We start from the raw sequence: 14199 nt of genomic DNA on the forward strand, positions 1-14199 counted from the left end.
TCTTGCTCTGCTATGTCAGCACGTCCATGGGGCATGGGAGATCTTTAAATCCCATAACCCTTACAATACCCAGTGAGACGGAGAATATTCTTCCACGCAAAGAGATGGTCATTCAATGATATAACAGAGTACCAGACTTTCCTGATAAAAAAGCCAGAATGCAATGGAAAATTCAACCTCTAAGTATGAGATGCAACATTGACATAGAAAGGTAAACAAGGAAAACACACACACACACACACACAGACACCCTGCTATTTGATAAGAGCAAACTGGTTATAGACAAGTAGAGGGTATGAGTATAAAATACACAGAATGACAATTAAAAAAAAATCTTATTAAGCGCTACAAAGGGACTGCAATGGAAGAAAGGGAATGAATGAAGTGGAAAAGGGTAAATTATGCCACACAAAGAGGCATAAAAACTGTATAGCAGAGGAAAAGAAGGGAGGGAGATGAGAATCATATGAGCTTTTCCCTCATTGGTTCTGGTGGAAGGAGGGTATAACAACCAGTTAAGCATAGGACTCTATGGAGAAGAAACACAAAAAGTATCATTTTAGAGGGAAAGAGGGGAGGGAGAGGAGATTCACATGAGATTTGTTCCTGTTACTCTTGTTGCAAAGAAGAAATAACATAGTTAATTAAATATAAAATTATCCTACAGGCAGTAGGAGGGGGAAAGGACCATGAAAGGGGTGGGGGGTTAGTTAGTAGGGAGGGAAGAAGTAAGGGGGAAGGGGAGGAAAAGGGAGGGGGGATGATAAGGGAATACCGAGGGAGGCAGTAGTCAAAAGGAAAACTATTAAGGGGGAGAAGGGATGAAAATATGAACATTAACAGGGGAGGGAATAGGATGGAGGGAAGGAAACAGATGACAATCATAACTGTAAATGTGAATGGAATGAACTCTCCCATAAAATGGAGACAGATAGCAGAATGGATTAGATAATTAGATAATCCTACAATATGCTGTTTACAAGAAACACATCTGAAAAAGAGGGATACATACAGGTTAAAGGTTAAAGGCTAGAGTAAAATATATCATGCCTCAGGTAAAGTAAAAAAAAAAAAAGCAGGGATAGAAATCCTTATCTCAGATAAAGCAAAAGCAAAAACTGACCTAAATTAAAAGAGATAAGGAAGGAAACTATATCCTATTAAAAGGCACCATTGAGAACGAAGCAATATCATTACTCAACATATATGCACCAAGTGGTATAGCATCCATATTCGTAGAGCAGAAGGTGAAGGAATTAGAGGAAGAAATAGATAGCAAAACTATACTAGTGGGAGACCTCCACTCCCCCTCTCTAAACTTGATAAATCTAACCTCAAAATAAACAAGAAAGAAGTTAAGGAGGTGAAGAGAATTTTAGAGAAGATAGGTATGACAGATCTCTGGAGAAAACTGAATGGGGATAAAAAGGAATATACTTTCTTCTCTTATGTTCATGGCACATACTCAAACACTTACCACGTTCTAGGGCATAAAAACCTCACAATTCTGTGCAGTAAGGCAGAAATATTAAATGCATACTTTTCAGATAATGGTGCAATACACATTATATGCAATAAAGGGCCATGGAAAGACAGACTAAAAACTCATTGGAAATTAATAAATTTAATCCTAAAGAATGAGTGGATCAAACAAAAATTATAGAAACAAATCAGTAATTTCATTCAAGAGAATGATAATAATGAGACAACAGACCAAAACTTGTGGGATGCATTAAAGGCAGTTCTTAGGGGAAGTTTTATATCCCTGAGTGCATACATAATTAAATTAGAGAAAAGGGAGGTCAACGAATAGGGCATGCAATTGAAAAACCTAAAAAAAAAAATTCAAAATCCCCAATTAAACACTAAGTTAGAAATATTGAAAACCTAAGGAGAGATTAATAAAATTGAAATTAAGAAAACTATTGAATTAATAAATAAACCTGAGCCAGTTTTATGGGAAAAAAAACAACAAAATTGATAGAAACTTAGTCAATATGATAAAAAAAGAAAGAAGAAAACCAAATTATGAGTATCAAAAAAAGGGTGAATCTATCTCCAATGAAGAGGAAATCAAAACAATAATTAGGAATTATTCTTCCCAATTGTATGCACATAAATTTGACAATCTTAGGGAAATGGATGAATATTTACAAAAATACAAGTTTCCCAGATTAACCGAAGATGAAGTATATTACTTAAATAAGGCCATCTCAGAAAAAGAAATTGAAGAAGCCATCTGTCAACTCCCTAGGAAAAAATCTCCAGGGCCAGATGGATTTACTAGTGAATTCTATCAAACATTTAAAGAACAATTGATTCCAATACTCTACAAACTATTTGGGAAAATTAGTGAAGAAGGAGTTCTACCAAATTCCTTTTATGACACAAATATGGTACTGATACCTAAATCAGGAAGAGATAAAACAGAGAAGGAAATTATAGACCAATCTCTCTCATGAACATAGATGCAAAAATTCTAAATAAAATACTAGCAAAAAGACTACAGAAACTTATCTCAAGAATAATACAATTTGATCAGGTAGGATTTACTCCAGGAATGCAAGGATGGTTTAATATTAGGAAAACCATCAGTATAATTGATCATATCAACAATAAAACTAGCAGAAACCATATGATCATCTCAATAGATGCAGAAAAGGCTTTTGACAAAATACATCCATTCCTATTAAAAACATTAGAAAGTATAGGAATAAATGGAGCCTTCCTTAAAATAACAGGTAGAATCTATTTAAAGCCATCAGCAAGTATTATATGTAATGGGGAGAAGCTAGAAGCATTTCCCATAAGGTCAGGGGTGAAACAAGGGTGTCCACTATCACCCCTCTTATTCAATCTGGTACTAGAAATGTTAGCAGTAGCAATTAGAGAAGAAAAATAAATCAAAGGAATCAAACTAGGCAAAAAAGAGACCAAGCTATCACTCTTTGCAGATGATATGATGATATACTTAGAGAATCCTAGAGAATCAAGTAAGAAACTACTTGAGACAAAAAATAAATTTGGCAAAGTTGCAGTAAATAAAATAAACCCATATAAATCCTCGGCATTCCTATATATTTCCAATGAAATTCAACGGCAAGAGATAGAAAGAGAAATCCCATTTAAAGTTACTGTAGACATTATAAAATATTTAGGAATCTGCCTAAAATTTTACCTAAATTAAATTATATATTTAGTGCCATACTAATTAATTTACCAAAAAACTACTTTATAGGGCTAGAAAAAAATTGTAACAAAATTCATTTGGAAGAATAAACGGTCCAGAATATCAAGAGAATTAATGAAAAGAAATGCTAGGGAAGGTGGACTAGCCATACCAGATTTCAAACTGTATTATAAAGCAGCAGTCATCAAAACTACTTGGTACTGGCTGAGGAATAGAGGAGTGGATCAATGGAATAGACTAGGCACACAAGATTCAGAAGTTGACTATAGTAATCTATTGTTTGATAAACCCCAACACCCTAGTTTTTGGGATAAGAACTCACTATTTGACAAAAACTGCTGGGAAAAATGAAATATAGTATGTCAGAAACTGGGCACAGACCATTATCTAACACCATATACCAAAATCAAGTCTAAATGGGTGCATGATCTAGGTATAAAGGTTGATACTGTAAGCAGTCTTGGAAATCAAGAAATAGTTTACCTGTCAGACCTGTGGAGAGGGAAAGACTTCATGACTAAAAAAGAATTAGAGAACATTATAAAATATAAAATGGATAATTTTGACTACATGAAATTGAAAAGCTTCTGTACAAACAAAGCCGATGTAACCAAGATTAAGAGGGAGGTAGGAAATTGGGAAAGAATCTTTACAACCTATGCCTCTGACAAAGGACTCATTTCTAAAATATACAGAGAATTGAGTCAAATTTATAAGAATACAAGTCATTCCCCACCTGATAAATGGTCAAAGGATATGAACAGGCAATTTTCAGAGAAAGAAATTACAGATTTCTATAAGCACATGAAGAAATACTCTAAATGACTATTGATTAGAGAAATGCAAATCAAAACAACTCTGAGGTACCACATCTCACCAGTCAGATTGGCTAAGATAACAAAACAGGAAAATGACAAATGCTGGAGAAGATGTGGGCAAATTGGAACACTAATGCATTGCTGGTGGAGTTGTGAACTGATCCAGCCTTTCTGGAGAGCAATGTGGAATTATGCCCAAAGGGCTATAAATTATTTCATATCCTTTGACCCAGCAATACCACTCCTAGGGTTATATCCCAAAGAGATCATAGAAGTGGGAGGAAGACCCATATGTACAAAAATGTTTATAGCAGCTCTTTATGTGGTGGCAAAGAATTGGAAATTAAGGGGATGCCCATCAATTGGGGAATGGCTGAACAAGTTGTGTTATATGCATGTTATGGAATACTATTGTGCTATAAGAAACTAGGAGCAGGTGGACTTCATAATTACCTGGAGAGGCTTATATGAACTGATGCTGAGTGAGAAGAGTAGAACCAGGACAAATTTGTTCACAATGACAGACACAACATACATGTGATGACCAACTTTGTTAGACTGGACTCTTCTCAGCAATGCAGTGATATAAGTCACTCCCAAAAGACTCATGATGGAAAGAAATGTGTGCATCCATAGAAAGAACCAGAAAGAACTGAATTTATATCCAGATGGAAGCAAAATACCTGTTCTTTTTCCTTTTCTTGTTTGCTTTTATGTCCTCTTTACCATTTTTCATTCCATCTGATACAATCCATCTTTATAACCTGACTAATGTATAATGTGAAAGTATTTACAGATCCTATACTTGACTATATGCCACCATGGTGGGGGGAAGGGGAGGGAGGAGGACAAAATGTGAAACTCAAGGAATTGTGGAATTGAATCCTGTAAACTAAAAGTAAAGAAACAAATTAATTTAAAAATTAAAAAAATTAAAATGACTAACTTAAATGACAAAAGAGGTTCAAAAAGCCAATGAGGAGAAGATTGCCTTAAAAAGCCAAATTTGCAAGATGGAAAAATAATCAGAAAAGCCACTAAAGGGAATTATTCCTTCAGAATTAGATTGGAGCAAATGGAAGCTAGGGATTTATGAGAAATCAAGATACTATTAAATAGATCCAAAGAAATGAAAAAATAGAAGGCCATGTGAAATATCTCATTGGAATAACCACTTACCTGGAAAATAGATCCAGGAGAGATAATTTTAAAATTACTGGACTACCTGAAAGCCATGATCAAAAAAAAACAAACCTTAGAACCCATCCTTCAAGAAATTCTCAAGGAAAATAACCCTGATGTTTTAGAACCAGAGGGCAAAACTGAGGTTGAAAGAATCCACCTATCACCTCCTGAAAAAGATCCTAAAAAGAAAATTCCTTGGAATTTTATAACCAGGTTCTGGAGTTCCCTGATGAAGGAGAAAATATTACAAGCAGCCGTGAAGAAACAATTTGAATACTGTGGAAACACAATCAGGATTACACAGGATCTGGCAGCTTCTACACTGAGGGATCAAATGGCTTGGAATATAATATTCCGGAGGTCAAAGGAGCTGGGATTAAAAGCAAGGATCTACCTACCCAGGAAAACTGAGCATCATGTTTCAGGGGAAAATATGGTCATTCAGTGGAATAGAAGTCTTTCAAGCATTCTTGATGAAAAAACCAGAGTTGAATAGAAAATTTGACATTCAGATTCAGGAAGCAAGAGAAGCATGAGAAGGTAAACAGGGGAAAGAAATCATAAGGAACTTATCAAATTTGAACTATTTACATTCCTCCATGGAAAAATGATAATTGTGACTTTTGAAACTTCCTGTAACTAACTTAATTTCTTCTCTAAGTATCTGAATGCTATTTCCCTTTGTACATATATGTTTAGTATTGATGATACTTCATTGGTTATGGTGCCTTTTATCAAGATGTAGTTTCCTCCTTTATCTCTTTTAGTTATATCTATTTTTGTTTTTGCTTTCTCTGAGACCAGGATTGCTATCCTCTTTTTTCACTTCAGCTGAAGCATAATATTTTCTACTCCAGCCTTTTACCTTTACTCTGTGTATATTTCTTCTTCAAATATGTTCTTGTAAACAACATATTATAAGAGTGTGGTTTTTAATCCACTCTCCTATCTGCTACCATTTGGTGGGATAATTCATCCCATTCACATACATAATTATAATTACTAACTGTATTTCACTCCATTATATTCCGATCCCTATTTATACTTTTCTCTCTTCTTTCAATCTGTCCCTCCTCACCAGTGTTTTGCTTCTGAACACCATCTCCCTCAATCTGTCCTATCTTCTGTCACTCTCTCCCTTTTTTCCCCCTTTTCCCTCCTACTTCTGTCCTCCCTTAAGTCAAATGCCCTCTTCCCTTTTCTTTCTTCTTTCCCCTCCTACTTCCCTAAAGAGTAAGATAAATTTCTATACCCAACTGAATGTTATTCCCACTTTAACCAAATCTGATGAGAATAAGGTTCAAGCAATCTTCACCCCCCTCCTTTCTTTCTGTCTGCTGTAACAGGTCATTTGTACCTCTTCATGTGATGTAATTTACCCTATTCTGCTTCCTCCTTTCCTCTTCTCCCAGTACAATCCTCTTTTTTACCCCTTAATTTTTTTTTATCCTCACATCAAACACAACTTATACAAACACCCTCTGTCTGTGTATATCCTTCTAACTGGCCTAATAGAGATACAATTCTCAGGAGTTACAAGTATTATTTTCATGTATAGGGATGTAAACACTATATTCATATTGAATAGCATTTTTTTCTTCCCTGTTTACCTTTTAATGCTTCTCTTGAGTCTTGCATTTGAAGAGCATATTTTCTGCTCAGCTCTGGTCTTTTTTTCAGGAAAGTTAGAAAGTTACCTATTTCATTTAATGTCTATCCTTTCCCCTGACATATTATGCTCAGTTTTGCTGGGTAATTGATTCTTAGTTGTAATCCAAGCTCTTTTGCCTTCTAGAACATCATATTTTAAGCACTCTGATCCTTTAATGTAGAAGCTGTTAAATCAGGTCTAGTCCTGACTGTGGTTTCTTGATATTTGAATTGCTTCTTTCTAGATTCTTGCAGTATTTTCTCCTTGGCATGATAATTCTGGATTTTGGCTACATTTATGACCTATATCAACATTTTAGGTAAATGGGAGGGGAAGGAGAAAAATGTGGAACTCAATCGTTTAAATGAATGCTAAAAATTGTCTTTATATATAATTGGAAAAAATACTATTTACAAAAAGTTTAAACTAGGGTGGCAAGAGCTCAAAGCCTTCTGTACTGCATTAATAGTAATAAGAAGTCATTTACATAGTTAATGAAATAATAGTATTCATTATATGTATAGAAATATACCTATTTATATAGGTATGTGTGTTTATTTGCTTATTTATTTCACTTCCATTACTTCATCCCAAAATAGAATTCAGAGCATTATTTTGACTCTCTAAGATGGATCTCTGAGTGACTCTAGGGATAATTATGCTGTTCTTATACCCACCCAGGATCAATGCAATGTAATTCTCAGTAGTCACTTTCAAAATTTATAGAGGATTGTAAAAAGTCAAATGTGGCTTTTTAAACAGAAAAGGGTGATTCAAATGGGGAATCTTGACTTGTCAATCAATATAATATAATATATAATTTTATATATATTTTATATAAATATCTCATATTTATATAATATATAATAAATGAAAAGTGTTAATTTCCTATTGTCCAATTTTTGGTGATGGAAGTGAACATTTTTGGTGATATGGAGGCAGAGCCATTCATTAGTCTTGATACTGGTGATCTGAATTTCAAATTTAAAAAAAGCAGAGCAAAGGATCATATATATATATATATATATGTATGTATGTATATATATATGATAGAGAAAAACATGTGGATAAAACCTTAAATCTCAACTTCTATCTTTAATCTATGAACACTCTTTAATATTACCTCTGTCCACTTTCTAGATTTGTTTTGGTTACATTTATTATCATTAAGAAAAATAATAAAATTAGTCAGTTAATTTCAGATTGGAAAGGGCAGATTGGAATGAATATATGAATAATAAAGTGATATTTGTTATGCTTATTTTGGGTCAAAAACTATGCTAATTCAATAAATATTTATTAAGTGCCTTCAGTGTTCCAGGCACTATTTTAAGCAAGGTAGATACAAATGGGGATACACACACACACACACACACACACACACACACACACACTCAGAGACAGAGACACACAGAGGCAGAGAGTCCCTTCCCTTAAGGAGTTTACAATTTAGTGAGGGTAAACAGCACACAAAAGGGAGTTCTAAACAAGGATATGGGGTGGGAATGGAGTCACCAGGGGGTTTGGTTCTCTGGAAATGAAATCAGGAAGAGCTATAAAAGGGGAGTGGAATAAACTGAAAGTTTAATTTCTCTCCTCTATAAAGAAAATCTCTAACAGAAGTTTAGTTCTTCATCCTTAAAACCCTCCATTCAGAGGGTGTCTGAGGGAGGTAGAGTTGAAACCAAGTAATACCTGCAGATGGAGTGCAGAGTATACAAAGGGCTGGGGATGTGAATACAAGAAATCAAGACAGACTCTGCCTTTAAGAAACTTGCATTCTAAAGCAGGTAGACAACGTATATGAGAGATCTAGACATAGGAGAGGGGAGAGGTCAATCTTTTTTTTTTTTTTATTTGTTTACCTGTACCTTGGAAGAAATGACTTCAGCTTTATTCAGTTCTAATACTCTCTTTCTTCTCCTGGAAGAGAAATTCTGCCTCACTTCAGATATCACCTTCACCTAATCCTACTAAGCTTTCACGTGTTGGCCATTTCCTAAAGGTTAATCATTCAGTTCATTAAAGATTAATCTTTTACTTCACAGTGGAGGCATTCATTTAGAAGGAATTGGAAGGAAGGAGAGTCCAATATTGATTCCTGAGAAAAGCAACCAAATAGGAAAACAGAGTTCCCAGGAGTTGTGCAGAGGCTTGAGACAAGGAAATGTGGTCTCCATTTTGGAGCTATTTGTTAATTGAGTGACTGCAGTTTATGTGAATTTTGATACAATAAGAAGAAAGTCCTTATGTATTAAAAAGTTAAAACTAAAATAAAAAATTTTCTGTAGCTTTTGAGGTAAATACTATAATTTTAAAATAGGTGCTTAAGGATAGGGAATTAGAGGGTTAACTAGAGATGATTCTATTTTATTTGCCAAATCCTAATATTAAGTGCATCGTGGGACACTCCAAAGTCAATAGGATGGAAAATAGATAGTCATTAAAAAATAAAAAGATGAATATACATTTCTAGATTAGAGAAAGGGACTCTATCATTATATGCTAGCAATTCCAAACTCTCTTCCTATACTTTTAGTTACAGAGATTGTATGAAACATATATATTCTAGATTTCAGTGCGAAAGCACCTTCTGTAATGTAACGCCAAGGAAAGGCAACTTCCCAAGGTTCAGAATACCAGCATAGGTGCTCTCCATTTTATTCAGTGACAAATTAAGAACATAGAAGATCAAAACATGACATCATTCAAAATACAGCATTTACTAAGGGTGATTAAATAATCTCCAAGTACTACCCCACCCCAGGACCTTCCATTCATTCAATCAATTACAAAGTCCCTGTTCTAAATACTACTACACCCCTAGGCTGTACCTTCATTTAGTCCACCACAAAGCCCCTCTTCTCAAATGGAGATTAGTTTCCAATCTAAGTAAAGTACATTCATTTGTTCAACCATAGAACACAAAAAGGTCAAAAGTTCCCCACCCCTGGATCACAATTGAATCTACCCCAGAGTTACATCAAGTTTAAGCACAGCACTTAATACCCAAATGGAGGTCTTTTCTTCATCTTGACAAGAGGCAAGTTCTCAGCAATCTTAGTTCCTGGGGAGACAAGGCTTAGCAAGGCCACAAGATACATTGCCAGTCTCTTCATTAATTCATCCTCTGTCTGCAGAACAGTCCCAGAACCCCTGAAAACATTAGCAAAACCCTCTCCCAGGATTTCTGTAAACATACAACAAGAAAATCCTTCTTCAGGGCTTCTGAACCAACAGAAAGGTTCCCAGACCCCTGCAACAACAGCACTGTCCTTCACCAGTGGACAGTATTCACTCTCTGTCTGCAGGACAGTCTCAGGAGCTCTTAACCAGCAGCCAGGTTCCAGGACTTCTTCAACAACAGGACTTTCTTTCACCAGTGGACAAATCTGGCAAAACAACATCAGAACAGACAGACAAAGTACCAGCAAAACAGCCATGTCTCCTCAGTCCTTGGCAGCTCCGGGGGGCGGTCTCAAAAGTCCAGGGCAACTCAAAGTGGCCCTCAGCAATGCTCTCAGTCTCTCTCTGCCTCCACAAGTGCTGCTTCCAAAAAAGTTCTTCTGCCTCTCTCTTGTGTCTCCAAATCTATGTCACCAGCTCCTCCCAGTTCGTGTCTCTCTTTTAAAGTCAACAAGTCCATCCCCCAGGTGGGATTAACAAGCTCTGGGTTTTAACACAATCAATTTGAAAACCAAGCCAATACAGGGGAATCTTTATATTCCATTACTATCACACCTTCATAGCAAGAAGCTGAGAAAAGCACCATTTCTCAGGATGGCCACAAAGCCTACATTTCTGGCTACCTGACCTATAACCTCTATCTAGGGGTTATATAATTTAATTTAGGATCATATAGGATCCAGATTCTCAGCATTTTACTGCTTCACCAGAATAGTAATAATACATTGTTCATAATAGCAAGTTTGTTTCTCCAATAAACTTTTGCAATGAGGCTATATCATGGTATGGAGATAGATCTGTTTTATTATACAATCTACTCCAAGGGGAATGCACCCTGTGGCTGCTCCTACTATGAAAATGTGTGTGTGTGTGTATGTCTCATGACTGAATGAATACACACACATATACATACACACATATTTGTACGTGTAGATATATATATATATATATATGATATAGATAGGTCAATGGATAGATGGATAAATAGATGATATATTAGAAAATTCTGTCAAAATTTGGTTGTCTGAGTTCATCCGTATTGTATGTAAATTTCATGAAGGTGCATTTGTCAAAATACTATTTTACAGAGAACTCATGCAAAGAAGGCACTCACATGGAGGTCAAAAGAAGCAATACAAGGGCGGCTAGGTGGCACACTGGCCCTGGAATCAGGAAGACCTGAGTTCAAATCCAGCCTCAGACACTTGACACAATTGCAAGCCGTGTGACTTTGGGCAAGTCACTTAACCCCAATTGCCCTCCAAAAATGAAAAAATAAAATAAAAATAAAAACAAAAGAAGCAATACAAGGATATTCTCCAGGTCTCTCTGAATTACTTTAGAATCAGTTGCATGACATGGGAGACACTAGGACCACCCAGCATGGCATGTCTGCATCAAAGAAGGTGCTGTGCTCTATAATCAAAGCAGAATTGTGCAAAAGAAATGTGAGGTGTGCAAATTTAGAGACATCTATTTGTCTATTAATTTTCCATCCTTAGGTGCTTTCAAAGTATCAGACACATAGTAGTCATTACATAAATGTTAATTGTTTGAGTTATACATCTAGACAAAATCAGTCTGCAAATAAATTTCTGTTTTACTAGGCAGTCACCCAAGAAATATTTTGGAAAGAGGTAAGATAATCATTACTGGAGATGTTGTTCAAGCACATGATAACTTACCAGAAGTTTGAAGAGACCACTCCTATTTAGTTAGATGTGGTCATCTTTGGAGTTTTTTCCAGTCTTAAAATTTAATGATTCTATAATGCAGTGGGCATAGATCATTCTAATCCCACTGTAAAAAGTCTCCATTCATTCATTCTTTCATTCATTCAACCACAATAAGAATTTACTAAATAAATACTATGTATCAGGCATTTTGTTAGGATCTGAGAATACAATAAAACAAAATCAAATGAAACATCTGCTAACCTTAAGGATAATCTCTTCTGTAGGGGAAAACAACACATACATAGACAAATTTATATTTAGACAAACACATGCAAACACATACACACTAATTTTCCTTTAGGTGAATGTAAAGACATATGTGGACAGGATCAGGAAAGGCCTTTTGTAGGAAGTCTCAGGTAATTGACCTGAGAAATGAATGAAAGTAGGTATTCTAAGATGTGGAGGTTAGAAGGAAGTATACTCTAGGAATGATGGTTTTGTTGTTCATCCTTCATTTTTCAAAAAGGACAGATGACATCACAGGTGATGTCTTGATTTGCAGGTAAACTGGATTTAAGTGAGGCAGAGGCGTACAAAGTCATTAGCCTCATTCTCTTTCCCTGAGTCATCAAAGTCCAGTGGCAGGACCAAAGTCAAGATGACTAGTGATAGTCCAGGATGTGGTGGTTGATCTTGGTGTTTCTGGTGCCTGACTAAGCTCTAAGCTTTCCACAGTGTCTGCTTCAGCCACTCTCATGGCTGTTGGAACACATTGTTCTCATCTATCCATTCCATCAGGAAAGTTTTCATATCCTTGGAATAAACATCATCCTAAGCCACTGGCAGACTTGAGAGCTTCAATATGATTTAACTGGTTTGCTAAGACAGTTTATTGGGGTGTGACCACTGTACATGCTACAGCTTCTTGGAGCCAAAGTAAGAATTGAGTTAATGTCAATGCCCAAGGTGGATGGGCAGCCCTATAAAGGGCTCAGCAAGCCCTCACACCATAGGCATTAGTCTTTCCTGAATCCCCCATATATGCCAATGGAGGAGGGAAGGCCTAAGCAAAGGCATGTGGGCAAAGATGGAATGCTATGTATTGTACTTGGATAGGTGAAATATAGTGTGATACATGGAATAATATTAACAATAAACAATTTTTTTTTTATTTTTGGAGAGCAATTGGGGTTAAGTGACTTCCCATGGTCACATGGCTAGGTTTTGTGTGTGTGTCTGTTTGTATGTGTATGTTAAGTGTCGAACTCAGATCCTCCTGACTCCAAGTCCACAATAGACAATTTTTAAAAGTATATTTAAGTGACATGAGGAATGCCCATATTACCCTCTAGTCACTCTACTTTTGTCTTTCATTTTTTAGAGAGAATGTTAGAATGTGTTGTAGTTAAACTCAGAGTGAATGCTGCAAGAGTTAAATAGGTACCCTTTCTTCTCAACAAGGGCATATCTCAGTATGTCCTTTTTGGTGATGAATATCTGTCATTTAAAACACTTGTCACAAGTAGGCCAAGTGATTATTCCATTTTAGAGAAATATCATGCTGAGGGAATGTTTCAAAAATGAAGTCATTTCTAAGTTATAAGAGCCCAACATATTTTAATCATCTAAAATTCAGAATGTTTCAGAATGTTTATTTCAGGAATTGGGAGAGAAAAATTGTGTAAGTAAAATTATACTTGATAAACTGACAAAGTTTAATTTTTTCCTTGATTTTTTTCATACACAGACTTGTAATCAAGTTTATTAAAATAAATACTATAATTCAAGCTTATTGTTAATATTTATAATAATACTTGTTTTATATTGTTTAACAAAACTTCCAATATAAGCATCTAGCAAAGTTTTTATGTCAAAGGCAAAGATATGAAGGTGTTAAGTTTCTCAAAGTTATGGACTATTTTTCTCTAGAAAGGATAGAGACCTTTCATTTTTCCTTGCTCAGTGCCTTTCCTGAACAATAAATGAATCTAAGTTCCAAGAAGAAAAATCAATGTCAGACTTTTACTTTTTTCTTATGGACCTGATCAAGCCTTATGACTGCTGATCTGTTCCATCCCAAGCTGGGAATAGAAAATGAAGAACCAGGAAGATCCTAGAAAAATTTAATGTCAGAAGCAGAAGCTATGAGTCAAAGACCAGATCAAGGCTTTTTCTCAAATTGTTATAGCAACATAAGCTACACCTGTAGTTGGTGAGTATCCAAGCAGTGAGAATAGCATAGAAAATGGTAAGTGGAAGGGACTGTAGATTTAGAATCCATGGGAATACATTTGGAAAGAGACAGAGAGAGAGAGAGAGAAACAGATAAAGAGAGAGAGAGACACAGAGAAAGACACAGAGAGACACAAAGAGAGAGACAGAGAGGGAGACAGAGAGACAGAATCAGAGACAGAGAGAGGAGAGAGAAAAAGAGAGACAGAGACAAGAGAGATAGAGACAGAGAGAGAGAGAGAGAGAGAGAGAGAGAGA

Source organism: Petaurus breviceps, unplaced genomic scaffold (genome assembly GCF_028583685.1).
Source record: "Petaurus breviceps papuanus isolate PSGF00001 unplaced genomic scaffold, PetGlider_PUasm1.0 90895, whole genome shotgun sequence".
In the NCBI taxonomy this organism is placed as follows: Eukaryota; Metazoa; Chordata; class Mammalia; order Diprotodontia; family Petauridae; genus Petaurus; species Petaurus breviceps.